Source organism: Theropithecus gelada, chromosome 14, assembly GCF_003255815.1.
Source record: "Theropithecus gelada isolate Dixy chromosome 14, Tgel_1.0, whole genome shotgun sequence".
NCBI classification, from domain to species: Eukaryota; Metazoa; Chordata; class Mammalia; order Primates; family Cercopithecidae; genus Theropithecus; species Theropithecus gelada.
In genome coordinates, this window is record NC_037682.1 from 116,537,285 (window position 1) to 116,558,945 (window position 21,661).

General features: G+C 47.7%; 1 protein-coding gene and 1 non-coding gene across 5 annotated transcripts in view; both read left to right on the forward strand.

Annotated features, from left to right (window-relative positions):
* Positions 1–21,661, forward strand: part of PKNOX2 (PBX/knotted 1 homeobox 2) — a 268,399-nt gene that overhangs the window by 110,752 nt on the left and 135,986 nt on the right. The window lies entirely within an intron of this gene.
* LOC112607434 lies at positions 1,804–1,909 on the forward strand. Its single transcript, XR_003115786.1, has one exon. It is a non-coding gene; the product is annotated as a U6 spliceosomal RNA (small nuclear RNA).

A 21,661-nucleotide genomic window follows, 5' to 3' on the forward strand; every position in this document is an offset into this window, starting at 1 on the left:
GGATTTGAGGGGAGAAATTAAGAGATCTGTTTTGAATATGCCAAGCTCAGGATGCCTTTGAGACACTGAAGTAGAGGTGTTGAGTAGACAGTTGAATGCAGACGTCTGGGTGTCTGAAAAGAGGTTCAGCTGGAGGCAGGGATATGAGAGACCTGCGTGTGTAAGAAGGTCCTTAAAGCAATGGGAAAAGATCACACAGGGAGAGAGAGAGGATGCAGAAAGGGAGAGTGAAGGAGATGCTCCAGTATTTTTAGGAAATGCTAACAGAGGAGACTGAGAAGGAGTGCTTGCGAAGTACGGGAAAAACCAGAGGAGCGAAGTGTCAGGGCCTGGAGGGGAAAGTTTTTTGAGATCAGAAATTGACCTGCTGTGCCAAATGCTGCTGGGAAGTCAAAATGAGGACAAAGAATTGACCATTTACTTTGGCAAGATACAGTCCTTAGTAATCTTGGTAATTAGTCATCAGTGGAGCAGTGGGTAATAAAGCCTGATTGGGGTGGGTTGAGGAGAGAATGGAAGATGGGAAAGGAGAGACAGTGAGTGTAGATGACTCCTTTGAACAGATTTACTGTGAAGGGGAGCTCCAAAAGAGGTGGAAAATGGAGGAGGGACTAGGGTTAAGGGAGAGTTTATTTAAAGGAGGATGATATGGAGGTATGTTTATATGCCAGTGGAAGTGATCCAGTTAAAGAGGGAGAAAAGTCCTTGAAATGGCATGGGAGAATGGGTTCAGAGCCCGGTGAAGGTATTGACCTTGGATGGGAGCCAGGACTCTTTTTCTATAGTAATTGCAGGATGGCATGGCCTGAGTATTTTAGTTCTGAGACAGACACAATAAAGGGCTTGTTGATGGGAAGATGAGGTAGTTCTCATCTTATAGAAACCTGTTTTCTCTATGAAATATACTGCAAGGTCATCAACTGAGAATGGGGTGGGGAGGGAGTGTAGGAGACCTGGGGAGAGAAGGAAGTGTGAGGTGTCCCCAGAGACTGGGAAATTGAATTTTCTAGGGAAATGTGGTAGGTTTTTCTGACAGAGTTGAGTGAGATTTGTGGTCATGTTTGAAGTGAGTCTAGTCAGCAAATTTGTATCATTTTTCTCTAGTAATGTTCAGCTGCTCTGGTACAGGCTCTGAATAAGTAGGTAGGATACCAGGGCGGGAGTTCTGCTAGACTAAGACAATGCAAGGAGAGCTGCAAGAAGTCCAGGTGGTCAGCATGGCAGTAGCTGAAGTGTTGGATGTTGGAATCAGAGCCAGGCAAAGAGAGAAGTGAATATATGCAGGTAGTGATGGAAACGGATCATAAAAAAATGTTTTTAATGAAGTGGGGTTGGAGAATTGCTGGAGTAAGTAGAGGTGTCAGAGTAAGCTAGGGTGGCAATGATCAGAAAGTGGGAAGCTGGCAATGTACATTTCATGGGTGATTCGGTTAGTGGTGTGCCAAGGTCTAGGAAACAGCCACGTGAGTGGAGCAAAAGCTCATGGGATGCCAATCACAGTGGGAAGAAAAAAATAACGAAGTCTCACTGGAGCTAGGAAGGACAGCCAGTTAGAGGCCAGAGTATCAGACAGATCATCTTCATGGATTTTGGAGTTTCCAATGATGCTGGCAGAAATAACAATGGAGAAGGGGTCAGCGACCTGGGTGCTAAGGTCATCCATGAACGAGGGGGAACGTCCAGGAGGTTGGTAGACTGACAGCATTTCATACGTAGGAGAGGTCATGAGGTCTGATGACAAGTGCTTCAAGTAGGTGAGCTTGGGTTCTTAAGAAAGAGAGATGGTTTAGAAGCTGCAGTGGGGTACTCGCTTCAGCAGCACGCAGACCAAAACAGGAGTGACACTGAGAAGATTAGCATGGCCCTGTACAAGGATGACACACAAATTCATGAAGCATTCCATATTTTGTATAAAAATACAGTTAGATAGAAGGAATAAGTTCTAGTGTTTGATAGTACAGTAGGGAAGTTATAGTTAACAATAAATTATTGTATATTTCAAAATAGCCAGGAGAGAGGAATTATAGCATTCCCAACACAAAGGAAAGATGAATGTTTGAGGTGATGTATATTCCAATTTTACACTGATTTGATCATTTCACATTGTGTATAGATAGCAAAATCTTACATGTACCCCCCAAATATACAGCTATTATGTATCAATGCAATTTTTTTTTTAAAGAAACTAGCTGGGTGTAGTTGCTCATGCCTATAATTGCAACACTTTGGGAGGCTGAGGTAGGAGGATCGCTTGAGCTCAGGAATTTGAGACCAGCCTGAGCAACATGGCAAAACCCATCTCTACAAAAATGCAAAAAAAATTAGCCAGGTGTGGCGGCCCATGCTTATAGTCTCAGCTACTCAGGAGGCTGAGGTGGGAGGATCACTTGAACCCAGGAGGTGGAGGCTGCAGTGAGCTGTGATTACACCACTGCATGCCCACTTGGGCAACAGAGTGAGACCCTGTCAAAAAAAAAAAAAAAAAACAACTGTAGTGGGAAGCAGGGAAGACACACCCACCTCCCACTCTGAAGTATATGAGACATAAGAGACAAAGCTGTCCCCAACAGAAAGGGCTTCTGAGGAAACAAGTCCTTACGGGGAAGTCTGGGTTTCCCTTAAAGCAAGAAAGTGAAGGAGGCAGTCCGAGAGACCAGGATCTCCAGAGGGCATGGCTAAAGGCAGTGGGGGCAGCCTGGCGCTGAGTGTCTACCCAGCAGTGCATCAGCTAGGGCCCTCAGACTCCCAATGATGGCTCAGGCGAATGGGAAGCCTGATGAGCGCGGTCCTGGAGGGCACAGCAGTCTGGGAGTGAGGACCTTGGGATGGCTGGGTCTTGGCTTGTGATGGAGATGGGTGCCTTCAGTTGAAGATGGAGGGAGGGGCCGACTTGCTGGATTAGTACAATTAGTGACTGAATATCGGGATGTTGGACACAGCCCACCCCAGAGGTGTTTAGCTGTTGGCATCCAGTAATGGCAGGTGAGAATCAGATCACAGGGAATGTCAAAGTGAGAAAGGCATTTAGATATCCCTTGCCAGCTCTTATTTTTCAGATGAAGAAACTGAGGCCCAGAGAGGTCAAATAACTTGTCCAAGGTCATCACGCAAATGAGTGGGAAGAATTTATTCAGAACAGAAGCAGGCATAGAGTTTGTGGATGCTGCTGGCTTAAGGGTGGGTGGAGGCGCAGGAGGCTGGCGGATATCCGTTTTCCCTGCCTGGCTGAGCCGGGAGACCACTTGGTCTGGCTGTATCTATTCTCTCCTCATGGTCGCCATGTTTGCCCCCAACAAGGGCATGTGCCTGGCTTGGCAGGACTATCGGAAACCGGAGAGCTTAGACTCCATCCCTTTCACCCCTGTGGCACCTTGGTCAAGTGCCCTGGTTCATCTGGTTTTCACATCTCCTTTGTGATTGAGGGCATGCCTGCGTGGCAACATGTAGGTGTCATGGCCTGTGAACTGCCGTGAGCAAGATTGTGCCTGGACCTCTCAGGACTGGGCTGTGGTATCTCCTAGAGGGGGCTTCTGTCTGACCAAATGATTGAGTCGTTTACCAAGTATCTACCCTGCACTCAGCCCTGCTTCCATGAAGATCAAAACCTAGCAGGGAACATCAGACTGGACCTGGAGACTCACATAGCAGGGAACATCAGACTGGACCTGGAGTCTCGAGACTCCTGATAAAGGAGACTCGAGAACTATTTTAATTCACTGGCCTCACATGTCAGATGAGGAAAATGAGGCTATGGCAGCACCAGAGTGAGAGCTTTACCCTGGCTGTGAACTCCTGGTCTGAAGCTGTGGCTGCTTTGCCTCACCTTGCCATTAAACTTGCAGTGTCTGCCCCGTGGCCCCAGCATCTGAGGGGCATCTGGTGGGCCCTGCCAGGCTCCTTCCTACAGAGCACCTCAGAAGCGGAACACAGGGGAGTCCTGGCCCCGACTCCTAGGCCAACAGCAGGCATCCAGTCTATGGTGGTATCTGGGGGTCCCTTTTGCCACCCAGAATAGGATGCCAGTGAACATGACCCCGATGAGCTGGCTCCTGCCTTTCAGCCCTTCTCTCCTTTCAGCCTGCGCAAGTGTTAAATACAGCATCAAATTAAGCAAAATTAAATACATTTCCATGCAGCATTTTTCTCTTGACTAAATCAAACAATGCGGTTGCCATAGCAACAGCCTCTTCTGAAAAGGTCACCTGCAAGAAACTGTGTTTTAGGTACAACTCAAGGAGATTATGGGGGATTAACTCATTTTATACATATATATTAAATATATATTTTTTTCCTTTAAAGGAACTGCTATGAAGAAATAATATCCAACTGAGCTGGAAGATACCCACAGAAAAAATTTTAAGTCCCCGATAAAGGATTTTTTTTCCTTTTTTTTTTTTTTTTTTTTTTTAACCAGCATGCAGTGGGGTGATATCTGAAATGGCGACTCTGTTTTTACTTAGCTTTAATTAAACCTCAGTCAGGGCTGAGAAATGTGGTGAAGCGAGATAATTGCACTATTCCCAGTACAGTTTTTAAACTCCAGCTTTGATATGCACCTCGTGACAGCCTGAACCTGCACCCAGACTCCTGGGGCTGCTTGAAGCTCAGCTTATAACCACCCCCTCAACCTGTGTGCCTCTGGGGAACAGTGTTGGGGACCTTGAATGGGAAGTGTAGGCTGGGGGAGGTGGGAGCCCTGGTCGTCTGCCCAGGGGCAAGGAGAGGCTGCACCTTCCCTAAAAAGTTCATCTCTGGCACTCAGGGGTTCTTCACTGGACTTGAGAATCCAAACTGTCAGGGAAGGATGAACACAGCCAGTCTAACTCAGAAAGAGAATGGGGAGGTCTTCTCTAGCTTTTCCTGTAATTGTGAGAGGAACTGGAATGTCTCCAGGAAACCCTTACTGGATGTGAGTTAAAGCGGGCAGCCTGGTGTGGGTTCCTTTGTGAGTGTCACAGGCAGGGTGAGGGGTCATGCATGTTACTGTTCAGTGCTCTCCATCAAGAACTGGTGCAGAGTTCCCCCAAGCAAGAAAGTCTAGTTTCATCCATTCGCAGGGCCCCACACGGTCTGCCCAGCCTGCCCAGCAATGGCACAGGTGTGGCAGGGCTCTGGCTTTCACGGTGCCAGGGTGATGGGCATCTGTGGCTGAGGTGTATAAGGAGTATGTCTGCCCCCTTCCCACTCACCCCCTAGTTCTGCCTGCTTTCCAGGAGGCCAAGAGTCTGAGGGTGTCCAGGTGGAGGGTTCAGATATACGGGGAAACAGGAAACTGGTGACTTGAGTGACCGCGCTAGATCCTGGACACCAGATGGACAGTTTCTCTGGAACCAAAGGTGGATCACACTCCAAAGACAATCCAGAATTTGCTGGGTGGGGCTGACAGCTCTCACGTCAGGGTCTCATGTGGCTCAGCTCTGTCTGGAGCTCAGGCCACTTGCTAGGGCCATGCCTCCCCTCTGGGCCTGCAAGAGCTGGTGGCCAGCACCAGCTCAGAGCCACCTCGGGAGGAAAGAAATCGGACCCCTGGAACGTATATGCGTGGTAGGGCCATGTGTAGAGCAGGCCCAGCTAACACAAATACTCTTAGAAAAATGTTCCTTCAGTGCCTTCCTGGTGGCTAACCTGCCATCACGTGAAATGTCTTTCTCTTTCTGTCCTCAGATCCCCAGACTCCAGGCTCTTCTCTTAATTTATCCCAGTGCTAGACAAGGTGGGCTTGTGTGGTGCAGCAAAGACGGAGGAACTTGCGTGATAGGCAGGCCTGGATTTGAATTCTGGCTGCCACTTACCCGTTGATTGCCTCTCTTTCCTTATTTATCAAATGGGGATAATAATAGCTACTGTCTTAAATAATAGGTCCTCACAGGGTTCTTCTGAAGACTGAATGAAATGACCTGAGAGAATGTAGCCGGATAACATAGGTGCTCAGTGGATGTTTGTTGAATACTGTATTTCAGGAACGTGCCTTTTGTACAAAACAAACCATGTGTTTCCTTTCCTGTAAAATCCTGCTTGCCAGCCGGGGGCCAACCACAGAGCTTAAAGAAGGAACAGCAATTTCTAGCTCTAATCCCCTAATACAATCACTGGAGGTTTTCTTGAACTCTTAAGAAAAGCAAATCTACCATTATCCAGGGAAGAATGTTATTTTTAGATCAACTCAGCCCTCTGAACTCACATGAACCTTAAAAGAAGATCCTCAAGTGCCTAGCCAAACTGCAAAGAGCTAGGAAAAGACCATCGTTCCAAGTGGAGAGGGCTGACGTTCGAGTTACTCAAATCCGGCTCATTTCCCCTTTAGGACAAGGTGCAGCTGCTGCCGCCATGGCAGTGCTGGTGTGGTGTCTGTCACTGAGCAGGGCTTTAGCCATGCCGCTTTTCTTCTCTTGGGTGCCACTGCTCAGCTTGTCAGATAAGATCTCCCAAGTACCTTCAGAAGACACTTGGCAAAGAGAGGCTGTCTGCCAGCTCCAAGCCAGGGGGTGTCTGTGCATAAGCTTTGGAGTCAAATAAAATTAGGTTTGAAACCAACCTCTGCCAATTTTTAGCTGCATGGCCTTGGGCTGGTTACTTCCTACTGAGAATCTTAGTTCCTGCCTGTAAAATGTGAATATTCTGTTTATCTCACAGTGTCATCATCAGCTTTAAATGAGATAATACTCATAAAGTGTTCACCACCAGGACGGGCAAGTCCCAGTCTCTCAATCTGTGGTGTCTGAGTCACCTGGAGGTGACTCTTTAAAGATCTTGTTAAAGCACAGATCGCTGGGCCCTACCTCTGGGGTTTCTGATTCAATAGGTCTGAAATGGAGCCCGGGAATTTCCATTTCGAACACGTTCCCAGGTGATGCTGCTGGTACAGGGACCACACGTTGGAAAGCACTGGTCTCTGTCATCCAGCAAGGGAAATATTTGACCAAGATCCACGACATTTGAGCTTTATAGGTACCCGGCTTTGTCTACCAAAGCTTCCAAGTGGGTGTAGAGGACCAAATTTAGACTAGTGCTGTCTGGTAAAATGCTTTGCAATGATGGAATTGTTCTATGTCTGTGCTGGCCAATTTGGTAGTCACTATTCACATGCAGTAATTGAACACTTAAAATGCATACAGCTGAAGGAATGAATTTTACATTTAAATTTCACATAGCCAGCCATGCACGCTGACCCATACCTGTAATCCCAGCACTTTGGGGTGCAGAGGCGGGTGGATCACTTGAGGTCAGGAGTTCGAGACCAGCCTGGGCAACATGGCAAAACCCCATCTCTACTAAAAGTACAAAAATTAGGTGGGAGTGGTGGCACATGCCTATAATCCCTGGGGAGGCTCCCTGGGGAGGCGGAGGCAGGAGAATCAATTGCTTGAGCCCAGAAGGTGGAGGTTGCCATAAGCTGAAATCACACCACTGTGCTCCAGCCTGAGCAACAGAAGGAGATTCCATTTCAATCAATCAATCAATAAATTCCACATAGCCACATGCAGCTAATGCCTACCACCAGATAGCACAGACAAGATTCTCATAGACAGGGCTTAGTGAAGGCGTAACTATTAACCAGGGAAATGAATGGGTAAATGGGTGACACCTCAAGAACGGAGATTGGAGTCAAGACAAACATTGCAGCCACCTGCCCCTTCAGTGTGTTCCCTCTACCTGAGACCCTCTCTGGAGAATTTAGGAGCCAAGTTGAAGCTTCCCCCTCCTCTCCTATACTTCAACATCTAGGTATACTGCTCTCTGGAAGAGGCAGAAACAGATGAAATATATGACGCATAGGGTTTGAACATCCAAGTGGAATAAACAGTGATGGACCTCTTAGGGACAGTGGCAGGGTGGAGATGTGCCAGGGCCATGGCCTGTGTGTTTTCAGGATACAATAAAGTAAAGATGTTTGGAAGGAAGTAGAAATAAGAGAGCAGTGTGATTTGTTCTGAGTTGGAAGATGGAAGAACAGAAGTGTCAGTTAAAAAGAAAACTTTTGACCCAAGACAAGACTAGGGACAATTTGAAAGAAGGGAACTCATTCCTCCGGGTGGTGGGGAATGGGGAAGAAGGGAATCATGTTTGTGTCCAGGATAGAAAGGAGCTTGCTAATTCGAGGCATTTCTGAAAGTGGGAAATGAGTCAAGTATTATAATACTATTCAACAGTCACCCTGACAGTGTTTGTTCTAAAATGTCTCATCTCACACCAGGCCTACTTCACTTGGGAAAGTGATGTAACATGGCAGTTACGATCATTGGTTCTGAGAGTCACAAAGATGTGGCTCAAAATTAGCCGTGCCACTTATAAGCTGTAGGACCTCAGGCAAATAATGTAACCTCTCTTGCCTTGGTCTCTCCATCTGTAGATGGAAATAGTAATGGAACACACCTAAAGGGTTGTTTTGAGAATTAATGAGATAGTGGATCTCAGGTGCTTCATGTAATGCCTGGCACATGGCAAGAACTTTGTAGCGGCCATCATCTCTTATTACAGTGAATACGCCACTGACTTCCCTCCTAGTCTCTGTAGCAAGTACCCCCATGGGCTGTCCCATTAGGGCAGTAGGAGGGCTCTGCCTCTGGGAGCCCTTACCTGAGAGTCTCAGAGTGTCTTATCCTGGACCCTTTGCCGAGGTAGAGGTGACCTCTCAGCCCGCTGCTCCTCAGGGGTGCGCTTTTACTCCACAACAACAACCAGGATAGATTGTGGTACGTGTTAGCGCCAAGACACAAGAAATAGCATCGCCAGAGAACCAACTTAAGCCTGGCCTGATTTAGTACACAGAAAATGACAGCTGCTGTGCTCGGCTGGCTTCCACCCAGCAGAAGGCTATTTTTTGCAAATAAAATGGTAAGTTGCTAATCAGAAAGATAAATTAAGAAGCATTAAGATAATGATGGTCTAATCACCGTCCACACAGAGAATTGCTAGAGTGAATATCCAGGCTACCGAGTGCTTGAGCACATTTGGTGATTATTTGTATTATGAAGGGAATGATGAATTCCAGGCCTGGAATCAATTTAGCTTAGGAAACCCACAAGACCAGCCTCCTCAGAGAGAGGACACTAGGGACTTCTGGAGGTCACTGGGCCCCCTGCTGTCCTCCACCCCCAGCTCTGAGCAGCCTTTCCCAAACCATTCTTGATTTCTGGCTGTTTCCCTACTGAGGTTCCCTGGCTTCTATGGGGGCACCTTTTGGTCCACCTTTTTAGATACCTAATAAGTTTCTGCTTGCTTGGGGACTGATTGGGTGGGAGGCTCTGTTCTACCTTGAGAGCACAGAAAGAGCCCCATCTGGGAGCAAGTTGCCACAGAGCAGAGAAGGGGATCTGGGCTTCCCTGAGCCTTTCTGTGGGCCATTGGGCAGAAATGCTGTCCCATAGCATCATGGTGCCTAGAGCAATCAAGCCGTGGAGGCTTGCTCTTCTGATCCTTTAGCTGAGAACTCAAGGCTGGGGGGTGATTTGTCCAATATCGCAGAGACAGAGCCTGAACCAGGACTCAGGCTGGTGCTCCTACACATGGTCTGCTGCTTCGAAAAGGGCTCTGGTGCTAAACTAAGGAGTGTTGAGAAAACACACCCCAGATTCCCAGTTCTCTGCTGAAGCTTCATTGAGAATACGGATATTGAAGGGTATTAGACATGAAACGGAATAAATAGAGAAGGCCCAGTTCATAGAGTCTTGACAGTTAAAGAGTTTAGATTTGATCTAATATCGGGCTATACATTATTTAACTTCTCTTAAGCTTCAGGGTAGCCTCAGCTGTATCTTCATCTGTAAAATGGGGATAATAAAAGGCCTAACCTCTAGGTTTGCTATGAGGCTTAACCGAAAGCTGCATTTAAAATGCTGAGCTTCCTATCATTCCTATTACTGTGAGTAAATGCAGTAATGACAGTAGTAGAGGTGGCTAAAGCTAGATTCTAGACAGTGGCGTGCTGGAGCCAGCTCGTGCCAGCTTGCAAGAGCTGACTGTTAAATTTTCAGAAATTTTGCAAGCCAATGGTTAAAAACAGCCATTATTAACATTAAATTACACAAATTTGCATTACATAAATTCTATTAAAAGCAAAGGTAATAAATACTCTAAGCTCACGGCTTCCTAAGCACTTCACTACCATCCATGCCCTTGAGGTTTTTTCCATCATCTCTGTAGGGTGGAAATCCTGGGTGATGGTGTGCTGCTCTGCATCTCTTCCCCCGTCACATTCAGCAACTTCACATCAGTAGCTTGAAACTGGCCATGGTGAGAATGTTATTCCAGAAAGCCAACTGTTAAATATTTACCAGCATACTACTGGTCCTGGTGTGTAGAACATAAGTGAGAGATGGGGCAGTGTGAGGCTGCATGAAGGACTGTAAGAAAGGCCCCAGCTCAGGGCGGAACACAGAATGCACGCTCCGTTCATGACGGAGGTACTTGTGGACGCACAGGAAGAAAGGAATGGGAAAAAACAGATCTGGGACCAGGGCATGGAGGCTCACAGGTAGCTTAAAAATGGCACAGTTGTAACTAAAGGAAATAAAGAGGGCTTCACAAATTTGAATTCCTGAAAACTTGCATGTCAACAAAGGTTTAAAAAATCAAATCATATCCTAAAAGTATTAGGAAGCTCTCACTGAAAAATCCCATGGTAAATAATATTGTAGAGAAAAGAATCCTTTTGGAACATAAACACTTTCTCTCTGACAAAGTTAATTTGGGGTAAAAATGGATTTTTGCCCAATTTCTTCAAAGTAAGTTTTGCTAGCCTACGTAAGCCTATTGTGCCTGATGTGGGCACAGTGCAACCTCTGTCCACCCCCCTGGTTCTATGACACCCCTTCGCCACCCACTGAGGTTGCAGGGAGAAGGGGTGCTGAGCACTCCTCCCCACTGCCAGGCCTCGTGTCACCTGCTGGGCCCTGCTGGCCCCCAGCTGTGTCACCTGCTGGGCTGGGCGGAGCAATGGCCAGAGCAGTGCTTTGCAGCCTGTTCTTCCTCCCTTGCCCCAAAGTTCCTTGTGAATCTGGGCTTGGATTCTGACTGGGAAGGACATCTGCACCCGTGGACCTTGGTCCCTTCTTGTTTCAGGTCCTGGCATTGCTGTTTGGCCAGAGTCTCCCAGGCCTGACTTGGTCAGAATGTGCAAGGAAGAACAGCACATGTTGTGAGTGCGCACGCAGTGTATGGCCTTAGGTTCTTCCTGGTCTTCTCAAGAGGGAGAGCGTTGCTGATCCTTTTACCCAGGAAAACGTGCTGCACATGGGATCCTGCAGCTCACTTGATCCTCCAGCTTCTGAGGTCTCTGATGCCTGTGACTTTGCCGGCTGAGGAGGCCCTCTTTGTCTCTGACCTTTCTCGTTCTCAGGCACTTGCTGTTGACAGTCTGACCATATTAATCCTCATCAAGTACATATTTTATTATCCCCATTTTGTAGATGAGGCAACTGAGGCACAAAGAGGTTCCTCAGCTTGCTTAGGGTTGCGTAGCTGGTAAGTGGTAGAACTGAGGCTCAGCTCTAGAGCTGTCTGACCCCAGAGCCCAGGCTGAACCAAAACACAGTGCTATTTAGAAGGTAGCCATTGGAAAGAAAAGTAGCAACCCTTTGGGGAGGAATCAGGTGAACCCCAGCTCTGCTAGCCTGACTTAGCAACTCTGGGAAACTCATAGTAAAGACCAAGCCCCTTCACAGAGCCACAGTGGCTGCAACCTGGGGAAAGGGTGTGCTAGCAGCCAAATGATCTAAGGTCCTTATGGAAACAGAGCCTGAGTCCTCTGTCCCATGTGGCGGGAAGGAAGGGGTGCCTAGGGCCTCACCATTTCCTCTTCCCTCTTTAGCTGGGGCAGTCACTCCCTCCCAGCTCCTTCGAAGCTTAGGCCTCAGGCAGACCCTGGAGCAACATGTGGTGTTGGGCTAGTTCCCGGCTGAGGGGGTTGGGGAGGAAAGGGGCTGGAAATTCCTGAAGACTCAAGTCTTCTGGGGAACAAATGAATCTTCTTCCTCCCAGGTCTCCTCGGCAGCTGCTGAGCTGCAGAATTTATGGAAGCCCTTCACGCTTTGTGACAGACTGCTAATGAAAGAGAGGCCAGGCTTCTGCGTCTGCCTTCTTTGGTTTCTAATTTGTCCAGGGATTCTATCCCCAAGTGGGGGCAAGCGACTTGGAAGCCAGGGGGGCCCTACAGAGCCCTGCAGCCTGTCAGCAGGGCTTGGCTCCAAAGGCCCATGCTGAGGGCCACCCAGGGGGCAGAGGGCTGCTCCCAGCTCCAAGTACCTGCCAGGGACGTGAAACATGCTCTGGGATTAATGGGAACCAGATGGGCAGGACAGCCCCTCCACCTGGCCTCCACTGGAGAAACGCTCAGATTTCTGGCATTGTGTTGAAGCTTTTCTTAGGAGTTCTCTGAGACTGTTTTTCTGCTCCAGGCCACACGCCCAGGAACAGAAGCCGGGAGTCGTGGACCTTTCTGTCCAAGTGAAAAGATGAGGAAATTAGGAGGGGCCTTAGAGCTTGCACCATGTGAGGGTTTTCAACACAGGCTGCACATGAGCATCACTGGGGAGCTTTTGAAAACTACCTGGGCCTGAGCCTCCCCGAGATCACTACGTAAAAATCACTTGGGAAGGGGTCCAGGCGTTGTTTCATTTTAAAAGCTTCCCAGATGTTCTGATGTGCTGCCCAGGTTGAGAACCACTGAACTCTTCTCCATCACAAACACTTCCGGATTGAGGCCGCAGTCAGCCCGAGGTCACACAGTGAGAACTGAGGACCCTGTCTCCAGCTCCCAGCTACAGCTTGTTCTCCCACATGTTCTTTCGTGTCCTCATGGCCTATCGGACCTGCAAAGCGCCAATTACAGGTCGTAGTCACCCTTTTATGTCTGCCTTTTCCATTTTCCTTGCCAATTTGAGGCCCTCCCCTCCTCGGAACCAGCATAGGCGCATCTCCTGTAGGAAGCACTGCTGACCACCGCAGCGACTCTGGCTTCTCACATTGTGCACCATCCCCAGCCTTGCTACTCCAAGTGTGGCCTGAGGACCGGTGGGACCCGCATCATCAGGAAGATTGTGAGAAATGCTTTAGCATGTCTCCACTCAACCCAGACCTCCTGAATCTGAATCTGCGTTTCAGTGAGAGCCCCAGGTGCTTTGTACGTATCTCATAGCTGGAGAAGCACTGATATTTGTTGTGAAACACACACGCTCTATCAGATTCATTTGTGTAGATTCTGTCTCCACGGTAAAATCGCCTTCTTAAGAAAGGGGACCACGTCTTATGTGTCTTGCACATAACATATAACAACATAGCACAGTGCAAAGCACTAGCAGGTGCCTTTTACCAGTTCATTGGCCTGAGACAATCTCTCACAGCTGCTGCAGTGTAGAAATCTCCAGAGGATGGGTAGTGTCAGGAAATCCTCGGCCTTCAAGCTGAACCCATAGTAGACCGGGGCCCTGTTGACCAGGGGAAATCTCTTAGCTCCCAGGTGGGAGACTCCACAGTGGAATGAGACCCAGAATGGGGAGAAGGAGATGAGCCTCCCCTCATGACTGACTCCATGCCATGCGCTATAGTAGGATACTGCTCTCTTCCCACCTCCACCACTGTGATCTGGGTAGACAACGCAACATTGTCCTTCAGTTTTCTCCAAAATGGGAATGAAAGTATCAACTCCACAAGCCTTCTGAGGTCACTTTGAATTTTGGGCATCTAGAAGGTATTCAGTAAATGCTTTGAATGAGGATCAAGGGAGAGCATGGGTGCACTTTGCTACCTGTAACCTTCTTTATATATCAGGTCATTTACTTATTCTTCCCTTTCCAGTTTTTTGGATGAGCAAACAGAGACTTCACTGTCATCCATGAACTTTCAGGCTGTGGGTCAGATTTGACCAAACAGTTGCCCCTGGAGTTGCAGCTGGAGTCTCCGTGGAGGAAGAGATTACTCCTAAAAACAAACAAACAAAAAAACCAAAAAACAGAAAGCAAATGTTACCAGGCCAGAGCAAGGATATAGCCCAGCCAGGTCCTGATGGAAGAGGAGATAAAGGTGGGACAGAAGACTGGAGCCTTAAATCACTGTTCTAAACTAAAATTGCTGCTCACCACTGGCGTGTCACTCGGTGCTCATTAACGGTGTAAGCACCTTCACCAGAGGCCCGTGCAGCCTGGAGGCTTCATCCTTTGCCCAATAACTGTTAATCAGCCCACAGCAGCAGCACCAACCCTGTGAGGGCTGGGTCTTTCCTGGCAACCACAATCTGTTTCTATTTCATCTAAAAAAAATAAAATGGATAGGATGTTGTATTCACTCCCACCCCCAGCATGAAAGAGTAGAGGATCAGAGCTCCTTCCCAGCCCCAGCCCCACCTCCTATGAAAAATTAACCAGCTGCGCTGAGTGAATGAATCCCTAAAGGGGAATGAGGTCTCTGATGTGAGCTGGGCTGGGTTCGGGGAGCTCCAAAAATCCTCCTGGTCATTAATTCTCCAGCCCCTGGATCCTTGGAGCAGCCGTGGACAGGTGTTACAGCATGCTAATTGGCCACCCCTCCCAAAGCCAGCTCTGCCCAGCAACTGGTGGAGTGGAGACGGCCTTGGTCAGGTTTTTGATGTGATGCAAGTTCTGTGTGCTTTGGGGGAAATGGAGTGGCTTGAAGCACACTTTTTGTTTACTTCTGTCTCCATCTACTCTTCTGTGGGCTTCCCAAAGACAGAGACTGAGGATTTTTTGCATCTGAATCAGAGTACCCTCTAGATCAGACACAGCAGTGACTGTAATAAGGGAATGAATAAATGGGTGAGTGAGTGAGGGCTTGACCGTGATCCAAGAGTCTACTCCACAAGCTCGATTCAGGCCTTGGGACACTATTCACTTGTTCATTCAGTCAGTCAATAAACATTCATTACGCAGCTTGGTAATGAGGAGCATGCAGTTCATTCATTCTTTAGTCTCAGTCATACATTCATTCAACAAACACCAGGTCCTGGGCCTTGTCCTAGTGTCAGGAATAGAGATGAAAATGCTCATTCTCTGCCCTCAGGATGCTCACAGTGTGGTGAAGAAATGGGTCAGTAACTTGAAAATAACAAGATGCCTGTGGTAACAGCCTTGAGAGTGGATGCCTGAGGTTCTGTGGGAGCCAGAGGAGAGCGCCCAGCTCCACTGAGGAGACAGAGCAGGGTGTCATATGGGGGATGCAGATATGACCCAAGGGTGAGTAGGAGTTAACCAGGAGAAGCTGATAGGAGAAGAGTGTTTCCAGCAGAGGGAGCGGAGACAGATGCAGGACTACGCCCCGATACCATGTCATGGCAGTGGCAGAGGCAGAACACCAAGGGGGCCTTTTCCCACTTCTTGCCCTGAGCTGCCCCGTTTTTCCCAGACCCAGCTCTGGCAGGCTGGTCCTGCAGAAGAATAGGGGACAGGGCCACAAGACTTCAATCAATTGTCATTGCTCTCTGGGCCTCACTTCCCTTGCGTGTAAAGTTGGAGGCAGATGAGTAGACCCTAAGAATCACTGCTCCCCATGCTGCAGGTTTGCAACGGTCCTTCTCTCAGCAGCTGGCTGGGTACTTTGGGGAGCGGTATGGAGAGCCGGTCTCACTAGACTTTATTCTAATGCTCCTCAGCTCTGAACTCATCCCCTTCTTTCCACTCCAGGCCAGGCAGGCAGGCTCGAGTGTGCTATGTGAGCTACCAGGACAGAGGTGCACAGAAGTCTGTCTCCTAGAGCACAGACTGAGTCATCTTCTTAAATCTTAGGCTAGCCACTGTGCAAAACAGCTTAGTGGTTCCTCCAAAACTGAAACATAGAATTACCATTTGAGCCAGCAATCTCACTCCTACATATAATCCCCAAAGAATCAAAACTAGGGACCCAAACAGGTATTTGTACACCCATATTCATAGCATCATTATTCATGGTAGCCAAAAGGCAGAAACACCTCAAGTACTCATCAACTGATGAATGGGTAAAGGAAATGAGGTGTATCCCTACAGTGGAATATTACTCAACCATCAAAAGGAATGGAGTTTTGAAATATGCTACAGCATGGATGAACCTTAAAAACATGTGCTAAGTGAAAGAGAACAGACAAAAAAGGACAAATACTGTATAATTCCACTTATATGAAATATCTAGAATAGACAAATTATAGAGAAGAAAGTAGATTAAGGTTACTAAGGGCTGGGAGGAGGTAGAGATGGGGAATTACTGATTTAAAGGGTGAAGAGTTTCTGTTTGGGGTGATGGAAAAGTTTTGAGAAGAGATAGTGGTGATGATTGCATAATAGTCTGAATGTAATCATGGCACTGAATTGTACGTTTAGTGGTTAAAATGGCATATTTTATGTCATGGACATGGTACCACAATTTTAAAAAATCCTAGGTTAGCTTGTGCAGAAGATCCACCGGTCATACTTCATCTAATAGCCGCTCTCCGGTCCGCCTCCCCAGCAGGCCTTTCTCCCCTGCTTAGGTCGTCTCTCAGCATTGAGTTTTGCCAGACTGGTGTGTTTCATTTTTGTTTTTATTTCCTGCGTCTGCATCTGCTGCCACCAGAATCTATTATTGCTCTCTGGGGCTTGTGCCCCTGACAGCGATTATTTGTACATGTAAATCAGAAAGTCAGGGACAAAGCTTTAATGACAGTCTTTTTGGAGTGGCGGTGGCAGCAGCAGGAGACGAGCCAGTGCCAGTCCCCACTGGGTTCCCTCTGGTGTGATGCTGGGTGGGGTGGGGGTGAGGGGGCTGACCCTATCCGGTCCAGGTTCGGGGAACTCTTTCCGGAAGTAATGTTGATACTGGGTTCTGGGGGCACTGCCTCTGTTTCCTTCAAAGGCAAGATCCATTCGTGTATCCTCGGCTCCTGCTACAAGGCTGGGTTCCCAGTGGGTGCTTCATTGAAGACGGATGGAATGGGGCAGGTCTAGCCATGTGTGGGAAGGCAGCTTTCATTCATGAGGCCAGCCACAGCTACCCCTTCCTTTCTCTCTTCCCTTTGCTGTGTATCGGGAACACTGTAGTCCTAGAGAGAAGGCTGAGGTTTCCCTCAGACCATGTCCACATTGCCCTATACCTGAGAAGTGCTTGCCCTAAAAGAGAGTAAGTACCACCTTTCAAGACCGGAGATATTCATCCCCTCTTGACGTGCATGTACAGTGTGGAAGTGGGGGGCCCGGAGAACCAGAACCCACAAAGTGGGAGACTGTGCATGTAATTTGCTTGGTGATTTGCGGAGAGCGTTGCAGTCAGCCTAGACCACCTAACCTTGTTCACAGGCCAACTCCAAAGGGAAAAAGCAAGACGCGGAACAGCGTGGTAGAGTGTGCTGCCATTTATGTCAATAATGCTTGTATATGCATAGAATCTCCCTGGGAGGCAGATATACAGATTATAACAGTAATTGCCTCTGGGGGTGGGGTGGACAAATGAGGGATTCAGGGTTAGAAGTAGAAATATCTACACACACACACACACACACACACACAAAAATATATACATATACATCTATAATCCATACTGCTTAAGTTCTGTACCATATGCTTTTAATAACTTAATCACAGAACAAATTGTAATTTTTTAATGCAAACCCTTGTATGTGGGCAGGTGGATGACTAATGGGACAAGCGGGTGAAATGTAGCTCTCCCTACCTCTGATTTCTTAGTGTTTTTCAGAAGGAGGTTGGAGAAGCAGAGAGTGGCTCTCCTGTCCCTGGGGAGCTCACTGCAATGTTAGATGTTCCCTGAATTTCTTTCTTGGGAAGAGATCTTCCTTTTTCAATAGTCTGTTTCCTTGTCCTTTGTCTGGCCTGACAGACACCCCAGGTCTTGCATGTGGCAGCCTTGCCATCTAACCCTCTGGGCATCTAAGTGGTTATTGCTCGAGCTTTCCAGAAGACATCCCTGTTTGTCTTTGCAAATCTTGTCTCTTTAAACTCAGGGAAGAATCAGGCAGGCCTCATTGATGATCAGCCTCATGTGAAGTTCCTTTTTGTTGGAGTAGTTGATACGCACAGACACAGTTACACACACACTCACACACACACACACACACTCTCACACACACTTTATCCCTGGGGAAATGCAACATCTCCCATCTCGCTCTTACTGCTTACTCAAATGTCTTCAAAATGGCCGTAGATATTACCTTTAATCTTATTTCTCGCAACATTGATTGAAGGAGGAAAAAAAAAATCCAGAATGCTTTGGAACATTTTTGAGCAATGAAAAACTGTGTTAGGAAGGAAGTCTCAACTGAACTCTGCTGTAGACTGCCACTAATGTTATAATAATATTCTACTCAAATAACAAAACTTCCTAACATCACTATTCTATTTAACTTGTCATTTCAGACTATTATTTCCATGTTAACTACAGGAAATTAACACATTACGCAGAAACACAAATGATTCCAATGATTCCTGCTAAAAGTTGTTTTCCATAGTCCTGTTAAGGAACCCGTTGTTATTGTGTTTTCATCTCCACAAGTATTTAGGGGGTATCTCCTCTGGGACACCCAGAAGCCTGAGGAAAGCCCCCCATCTTATGGAGCTTGATGAAAAGGCATGAACCAAAGCTGGAAAAGACATTCTATAGCTAGGTGGCCAGAAGAGAGGTACAGAGAGGAACCCAATTCCGCATGAAAAGAAAGGAGAAGTCAGTACTGAATAGAGAAGCTGGGAGAAGTCAGGCTTGGAGAACTTGGAATTGGGTTGTAGAGGATTTAGGGAGGTGGGAGTAGGGGACAGGGTTGGGTGGAGAGGCATCATGCAGGGCATTGCCAGTGAGTAGACAACATGAGTCAGCCCTCCACAGTGGAAAGATTAGCGTGCACAGGGACACAGTGTGGCGAGATGGAAAAGGTGTGGGCTTGGAAGTAAAAAGGCCTGAGCATCAGCCCCCAATCTGCTCCTCATTAGCTCCATGACTTTCAGTAGTCAGGCTTATGAAGAGTCCACTTCTTCATCTGCAATATGAACAGGTTAATATCTGCCATGCAAGGCTGTTGTACAGATTACACGAGATAAAAAACAGCACAAAGTAGATGCCAACAATTGCTAGATCCCTTCACCACCTGCCTTGTGTGGAGTATTGGGGCTTTCTGAGAGTGAAGGGTGAGGCATGACTGTGGAGCGGAGTAAATACCAGGCGGAGGAACTGGAACTCTGCCTTGTTAGATATAAGAACCCACTTGGAGTTTTTGAACAGAAAAGTGAACTAGTCAGGGTCATGCTTTAGCCGGGTCAGTTTGGTAGCCTCCTGGAGGGCTGGCCGGACAGTGAAGCTAGAGGCAGGGACACAGTGTGGTGCTGCAGACATTCAGCCATGAGACATAAAGGAACATTTCATATATACACACACGTATATGAGAGGAGGAGCGAACCAAAGATGAGCCTAGGGCTTGGAACCAGAGTGCTGGGACAACCGTGGTGCCCCTGACAACAAGGAACAAGGCAGCCTGAAAAGTTGAAGGAGGGGGAAGGTACTGGTACAGTTGGAACATGAGGTGACAGCTGGGCGTCCAAAGGAAATGTCCAATTGAGATCAAAGTCCTTGGGAGAGTGGTCAGCTCTGGGGATATAGATTTGAGAGTCAAGCATTCATGTGGATCAAATCTATGTATTGCCCACGTGTGTGTGTGCATGTGTCCATACATGTGTACGCCTGTGTGTTCCTGTGCAAGTGTGTGTGTGTGCCTGTGCACATGTACCGCTCTCAGAGCTAGAGAGCAGAGTGAGGGCTCAGGAGTGGCCTTTGCTGGATTCCTGTGGTTGAAGGATGAGGGCACAGTGAAGTGGAGGACACAGCGGGAGAGGAGAGCAGCTGCAAGGAAGCTTGGGAGTGTCACCAGAATAGGGTAGACCCTAGCGTCAGATGTGATCTTCAGTGAAAGGACAAGGAGGCCTGAGACGGGGTCACGGGATTTGGCAAGGAGGTGGCCTCCGAAGAGGGCAGTTTCAGAACTGGGGCCCGCATGGACTGCCCGCATGCTGACCACCCATAGCCTTTCTCGTCTGTACCGTTTCGGCATCTGCTGGTCTATTCTTTCATAGATGGCTATCTTCTGTCTTCCCTCCTTCCGTACCGCCGGTACCTCGCCCCCGTTCAATATGTTAAAAGCTCTTCAAGAATGTTCTTCTGTCCTCTCTGCCCCACAGCACGTGGAAGGCAGCCTTTCCGTCTCAGTAAAGGGCAAATCCATACTTCCAGTTGCTCGGGTTAAATAAGGTGGGGTCCCCCTGACTCCTCTCTTTCTCTCACACTCTCCACCCATGGTGTCTTCAGAAATCTCGCCAGACCCAGCTTCTTTCCCCATCACTGTTTCCGCCCTGGCCCCAGTTCCACTGTCTCCTGTCTGGATTATTGCAGGAGCCTCTTGACTTCTTCCCTTCTTCCCACCTTTTTTTTTTTTTTTTTTCTCAGTCTGTGCTCAACCCAGCAGCCAGTTTCCATTTAAAATGAAAATCAGATCCTGCCACTTCTCTGCTCAAAAACCGCCAGTGTCTTTCCCTGTCATTCAGAATGAACACTCAAAGTCTACTCCATGGTCTGCCGGCCCTACCCAGTCCAGATCCCTGCCAGTTCATCCACGTCTGCTGCTCACTCTGTTCCAGTCGCACTGGCCTCCTTGCTGTGCACCTAACACATGATCCCACCTGGGGCACTCTTCCTCCACATGCCCACATTGGTCACCTCAAGTCTCTGTTCAACTGTCATCTCATCATCAAGGTCACCTGATGACTACCTTACACGGAAGAGCGAGCCCCTCTCCTTCCCTGACTCCTGGGCTCTTGATCCCTTTAATTCTGGTTTATTGTTCTGCATGCATCTCATCTCCACCCGCATATGCTATGCATGTGCTTATTTATTTATTTATTTATTTATTTATTTTTATTTTTATTTTTTGAGACGGAGTCTTGCTCCATCACCAGGCTGGAGTGCAATGGCGCGATCTTGCCTCACTGCAACCTCTGCCTCCTGGGTTCAAGCCATTCTCTTGCCTCAGCCTTCCAAGTAGCTGGACTACAGGTGCACGCCACCATGCCCAGATAATTTTTGTATTTTTAGTAGATACTGGATTTCACCATGTTGGCCAGGATAGTCTCAATTGCTTGACCATGTGATCCGCCTACCTCGGCCTCCCAAAGTGCTGGGATTACTGGCATGAGCCACCCCGCCCAGCCATTTATTTATTATCTATCTTGCCCAATGAGAAGTTGTCCGATAAAGACAGGGAATTTGTTTTGTTCACTACTTTAAACCCAGTGCCTACAACAATGCCTGGCACATAGCAGGTGATGAATAAATATGAGTTAAATGAGAGAGAAAAGAAACTAACATTTATAGGATGCTTACATGCTAAGTTGTGCCGTAGCATCTGCACTTACGTCAGTTACTTTTCACAACAATCCGTAGAGGAGTATTCTTCCCATTATACAGATGAGGAAACTAATAAGTAGAGATATAGATTAATATTTACATATTTAAACTGAGAGTTCAGAATGGAGGCAGGTAGCAGGGAGTGAGTAGATCATTTGACCTCAATTGGTTCTCATTCACCGATCCATAAAATATTTATTAACCACCTGAGTATGCCAGGCCTTCTGCTAATTTCTGGGGATCTACAATTGAATAGAAAATAATTCTTGATCTCCAGTCTAGTGGTGGCAACAGCCATTTAAACAAA